This window comes from Oratosquilla oratoria, chromosome 24, assembly GCF_046742065.1.
Source record: "Oratosquilla oratoria isolate Oo_2021 chromosome 24, ASM4674206v1, whole genome shotgun sequence".
NCBI classification, from domain to species: domain Eukaryota; kingdom Metazoa; phylum Arthropoda; class Malacostraca; order Stomatopoda; family Squillidae; genus Oratosquilla; species Oratosquilla oratoria.
Window position 1 is genome coordinate 36,879,279 of NC_134800.1, and position 6,792 is coordinate 36,886,070.

The window sequence follows — 6,792 nt, forward strand, 5'->3', positions numbered from 1 at the left end:
ATATATATATAACTGAAAGTGAATCATATTTTTCACTTCTAATAAAACCGACAAAAAACAAATACCTGTATTTCTTACCAAGTTACAACACAAACAAAACCTAGTTGTATCCTCACATTGATTGCCTGGAGGTTTATTTCTTTTTGTATTTCTGCCCTCTTTCTTTTCGGCATTTTCAGACTCCTTAACCTCATAAATTAATTACCAAACCACACTGCACCGTGGCCACATCAGGACTGCAGCCCAATGTATGAGATGTGAATCATGCAATCACACGTTCACAACATTGGTCTTGTGCAGTTCCTGTCTACTTCGGCTGCCGAGTTCCGACGTTGACCTTGGCCTGGGTACTCCCACATAATTTAATTGTACGGCATTATTGTATACCTAGGGTTATTTATTTATTTATTTATTTATCTATTTATTTTTGTCACACCCCAAGAAAGGAGGACAAATGCACGTCCGGCGTGAGGTTGCGCCGGATGGAGGACAAAGTGCTCAAAAGGAGGACTGTCCTCCCTAAAGGAGGACGTCTGGCCACCCTAACATATACAGATAAGAGCAATGCGTAATCACGAACAACTGAAGATTTCGCTAGCAAAATCCATAATCACTTTTGAATCTAGATAAGAAAGAGCATAATTTTGAACCACAACTCTAATTGAACGACGTATACCCCCACCACACACACACACACAAACACATGCTAATAAAATTTTGGTAACACAGTGCCTCAAGAAACCAGCGACGGGTATCTGTAAGTGGTTGTGTGCGAGGCAGACTAAAGAGAGAATCATCACCAACAGGGCAGGACTCGCAGTAATGGATTTAAATTGGACAAATTTAGATTTAATAAGGAAATAGGCAAGAATTGGTTTATTAATAGGGTGGTCAACGAATGGAACAGACTTAGTAACCATGTAGTGAGTGCTGAAACTATCAGTTGTTTTAAGAAACGGTTAGACATCTTTATGGATGGGGATGACAGGTGGTAATGGACATGGAACTGCCTAGTGTAGGCCTCGTGGTCTCTTGCAGTCTCCTTTATTCTTGTGTTCTTATCTCCCTGCCGCCTGTCTCGAAAACCCGTCAACAACTTCGCCTCCACCTGGAGGTGCAGCTCCGAGGGGCTGACATTCAATCTTCGGTCCAAGATCTCTCAATGTTGTGTGTATTTCTACATTTTACACAAGGAGAGCTAGTAATTACTGGTTATTGAGCACCTCGCCCTCCTATTATTGGTCGGTTACTTTGGAATGATCCTATACTAGTACATCACGGGCAACGATCCAACGCTTCCTGCCAGAGAAATCTATGGGGTGCTGTATTCCAATCTTTGAAAATGGAGACAATGCAATTTGCAATGACATTAGTACCACACAATACAACAAATATTATATAGAAATGAAACAATCCTGAATGCCCCTATATTAGGGCATCAATAAACTTCTATACAAATAGTACACACATCTGTGGTGGGTTATACTAGTCTAACTTTGCTGGCACCCACCTCGGATACACAGCATTGCAAACTACAGGTCATACAAACATATTGCTACGAACGATGACTGGCTACACACAACGTCCATAGATTACATGCAAGCAGAGGTCGGCACATAGTGCATAACAAAACCCACATTACATATGACGGTTCGCGAGAGACCACCACCAGGACATGGGCACACAGACCCCAGAACACTATAACACAATGGATATCCCACTAACCTCACCAAACCTTGCTAGCACGAACAAACCTATGCATAGAGAATTCAGACTAGCCGTAGAGCCTCAAGGACATATTCACACGTGGCACCAACACGTGACTGGCGGTGCGGGGTATTAGTGGCTGCATTCTACACGTGTTCGAAAATGTGCGCCCGAGAGGACGGTAGTTGTCCTCCATTACTCTTGGCGTCACAACCCGTTCTCTCTCTCTCTCTCTGTCTCTCTCTCTCTCTGTCTCTCTCTCTCTCTCTCTCCTCTCTCTCTCTCTCTCCTCTCTCTCTCTCTCTCCTCTCTCTCTCTCTCTCTCTCTCTCCTCTCTCTCTCTCTCCTCTCTCTCTCTCTCTCTCTCTCTCTCTCTCTCTCTCTCTCTCTCTCTCTCTCTCTCTATATATATATATATATATATATATATATATAATCTTTCTTCATCTTTCCCTCCCTCTCCGTCCCCTCTCCATCTCTCCCTCCTCTTTCTTTCTAGTCCCCCGCCGTCTTTCGCCGTTTCTTTCCCTCTTTCGCTATTTATCTCTCGGCCTGAGAATATGTTAGACTACACAGATTCTGGCGCGTAAGCTACTCTGGTGTAAGCGCTTATGACTTAGCATCGCCACTAAATATACATTGCCGTCAGGTGCCAGCGACTTATCACCGCTAATTACAGTGCTGCATAGCAGTTGTTCACCAGAATCAACTGGATATTATATGTGATTTAGGCTAGAACGATACTCAAATGGCTTATGAAGTTAAAAAAAATTAAAGTCTTACACATAGGTAAAAGTAACATTGAATACAAGAGCAATTTATGGGAAGAAAATAACATTAACCAAAATAAAGTCTTAATCACCAGTAACGACTTAAATCATCTGATGGTTGCATTTATGGTTATATTAAAGGAAGCAATGTTAGAGTGCTGATAGCACGATGATTAACTCAATATTCCAACAATCATAAATTTTTCCATCCACTTCAAATAAGCTGGTCTTCGATGGTCTTCGAATTTTGTGTCGTTAAAGACATTGGTATATCAAATATGAGAAAATAAATACAAAAACACCCTAAAACAGAGAGGGAGAGAAAGTTTATAACTGGGAGTAAGATAGTTTTCACACTGAATACTAACACGAGGCACAATATATCTCTGAACGTAGGTTCTGAAAGTGGGTAGAAACGTGTGTGTGTGCATGTTTACCTATTATTGTACGGGAAGGGGAGCTATGCTCATGGTGTCCCGCCTTTGTATCACGCAGTATCTAGTTTGCTCTTAAATTTGTGTGTGTGTGTGATGTAAGTGGAGTAGGAAACACAGGATTCTTAGTCTGAGGTTATTCCTGATTAGTTTCGCAGGTATGCTTTTTCAAAGCATACCTGCGAAACTAGTCGGGAATAAACTCGAACTAAGACTCCTGTGTTTCCTACTCCACTTATGTTAACCTGTCCGAATATCTGAACATTATATTTGTATTATATATATAACTTACATTCCTTTTAAGGACAGACGTCCCCCAAATCAGGCTCGCCCAAAGTGGCTCGACAAAGAAACTGAAAAAAGTATTGCTAAAAAGAGACAGGCTTATAAGAAATATAAGTGCTCGGGTGCATCTAATGACTATGAAAGTTATGTATCAATACAGAGCGATTTAAAAAAGATAATAAGAAAAAGAAAACGACAATACGAAATGAACATCGATGATAAATCCAAAGAAATCCCAAAGAATTCTATAGTTACATTAGAGATAAAAAGGTTGTTAGGAATCACATTGGTCCACTATTATCTGCTGACGGTCAACTTGAATATTCAAATGAAGGAATGTGTAATATCTTAAACAATTATTTTAGCTCGGTATTCGTAAACGAAACACCTCAAAGTGAACTCCAAACTGAAACCTGTGAAAAGTCTAGGGTAAACTTACGACGGTAAATATAACAAAAAAAATTAAAAGGTGTATAGACAAACTCAAAGTTAATAAAACACCAGGGCCTGACGGTTGGCATCCAAGAATCTTAAAGGAAATGAAAAATGAGATTGTTGTTCCATTAGAAATTATTTTCAAGAAATCCATCATATCCGGAGATGTCCCAAGAGAATGGAAGCTAGCTAACGTTACTCCCATATTCAAAAAAGGTGACACAAAGAAACCAAATAACTATAGGCCTATAAGTTTGACTTCAATCGTAGGAAAAATAATGGAAACTATCATCAGAGATGCTATCGAACATCATTTAGAAAGTAACCGTTTGATAAATGATAGCCAGCATGGTTTCAGACGGAAACGTTCTTGCGTGACTAACTTACTCGAATTCTATAACACAGTTATCTCGAATTATGACAAAAGAAACAATATAGATTTAATATATCTAGACTTTGCAAAAGCTTTTGATACTGTCCCACACGAAAGACTACTTACTAAATTAGCTTTACACGGAATAAGTGGTAGCCTATTAGGTTGGACTAGTAATTGGTTGAATGGTCGAAAACAGAGTTGTTTTAAATGGAAAAACTTCTAGATGGAAAAATGTTACAAGTGGAGTTCCTCAGGGTTCCGTTCTTGGACCACTTCTATTCATAGTATATATAAATGATATAGACCATGGACTAAAATCTACTGTTTCCAAATTTGCTGATGATACAAATCTGTGCGGAGTGGCAAATGATCACTCAAACCAATTAGATATTCAAGAAGATTTAGATCAATTACAGCAATGGTCTGAAAAGTGGCTAATGAAATTTAACACAAGGTAATGCACATGGTTAAAAATAACAGTAAGTACGATTACAAGTTATTTGGAAATTCGTTAACAAAAGTGGATAGTGAAAAAGATCTCGGCGTAATTATCAGTAACGACCTAAAATCATCTAAGAAGTGTATTTCCGCCTCTGAGAAAGCAAATAAGATTCTAGGACTGATTGCGCGATCTTTTGATTTCAAAAGTCCATCACTCATTAACAAGCTATATAAATCGTTAGTTCGTCCACATTTGGAATATGCTGTTTCCGTATGGTCACCGAATCTCATTAAAGACATTGACAGACTGGAAAAAGTACAACGGCGAGCCACAAAACTGATTCCAAATATCAAAAATAAATCATACGAAAATCGACTAAAACATATGAATCTGTTTTCCTTAAAAAAAGCGTAGACTCAGAGGTGACTTGATACAGGTCTTTAAGATTCTAAAGGGAATTGACAACATCAAAAGTGACAAAATTTTCACACTGAATGAGAATCCGACAAGAAACAATGGTCTCAAACTGTCCGGAAATAGATTCAATTTGGAAGTAGGTAGAAACAACTTTGCCAACCGTGTAGTTAATGAATGGAATAAACTTCCTGCACAGGTAGTGCAATGTATTGTTTTTGTTTTGGTATCATTTGGCTGTCTGATTTTCATTTATTATTAGTTATATGTCAATTTATTATTATTTACTATTTACCTGTTTATTATTTAACTATACCTATGCATTTATTTATGTATTTTATTTATTACTTACATTATTATAGTTTTTATTTATTATTTTATTATTAATATGATTTTTTTTCGCATCCGACCTAGATATGGACCAAAAGGTCTCCTGTCGGCATGCTCCGCCTTTGTAATCCTTAATCCTATGTAAAACCTGGTAACGCTCTCGAAAGCAACGAAACCACCCAGCACTCACTATGAACTCATGTGAAGCGTATTCTTCACCTGCACGTTCTTTCAACATGTGAAATTAACTTGTAGCCATACTTTGCACTGCTTGCAACGTCACTCACACATTTCTTTTCCTATTATCTTCCAACCACATGTATAGCAACTTTTCCATCTCTGCCATAACTGCCGTACGCGATGCCGGTTGCCACAACTATCTTAAGCGCTGTGCTGCCAGACATGTACAGTAAACTCATAATAGGCATCTGCTAGATGTGGTCGTAAGTACGGGTGGTCGTAACTCGCGTACGTCGTAACTCGGATAGTGACTATATACTTATATACATGTACATATATATATATATACACTGTATAATATATATATAATATCTATGATAAAGTAGTAGCCTCTATCTGCCTGTTGTTTGATCACGAACTACTAGGGTTTTTCAGATAGACCCCCATAACCATATATATTCTGATACCTTATCCCTCCAGGTACTTGGATAACTATATTTCATTAAAAAAAATATTTTGGTTAGGTGGTTTATGGTTAGGTGAGTGATTATTCTCGAACTACTAATAGGTTTTTGCAGATAGACCCCTAGAACCATATATATTCTGAAACCTTATAACCCAAGGTACTTGGAAAACTATCTTTGTCAATTTGTTTGTTCACAAACTCCTAGGGTTTTGCGGATAGACCCCATAATCATATATATTCTGATACCCTATCACTTTAGGTACTTGGATAACATTTCATTTAAAAAAATATATATATATATTTTTTGGTTAGGGTGAAGAGTTAAAGTTAGGTGGGGTATGGTTAGGTTAGAGATTATTCACGAACTACTCCTAGGTTTTTGCGGATAGACCCGTATAACCATGTATATTCTGAAACCTTATAACCCAAGTTACTGTCAATTTGTTTGTTCACAAACTCCTAGGGTTTTGCAGAAAGACCCCCATAACCATATATATTCTGATACCCTATTACTCCAGGTACTTGGATAACTATGTTTATTGTCAATCCACACACACACATGCACGCAAAAGAATGTGTACAAATATTTGTGTATGTGTATTCATATATTTTCAAACTAGGGTTTCCCAACCTTCGAGGAGGGCGCAAACCTGGGAGTGGTAGTGTGGTAAGACAGATATGTGAGAAATCTATAGGAAAGGGGAAGGATGTTTTTTGGGGTTTTATGGATCTGGAAAAGGCTTATGATAGGGTAGACAGGAAGGCACTGTGGGAGGTTATGCAGATATACGGGATAGGAGGAAAGCTTCTGGGAGCTGTCAAGAGTTTTTATGAGAATAGTAGAGCTTGTGTCAGGATTGGAAATGGAGAGAGTGAGTGGTTCGAGGTAAAGGTGGGACTTCGTCAAGGATGCATTATGTCGCCCTGGCTGTTCAACTTATACATGGATGGGG

The 6,792-nt window shown here is 38.4% G+C and overlaps 1 protein-coding gene across 1 annotated transcript in view; it reads left to right on the forward strand.

The window, feature by feature from the left end:
- The window catches only part of LOC143038564 (THUMP domain-containing protein 1 homolog), a 479,094-nt gene that overhangs the window by 97,824 nt on the left and 374,478 nt on the right, over positions 1-6,792 (forward strand). The gene's annotated exons all lie outside the window — the stretch shown is intronic.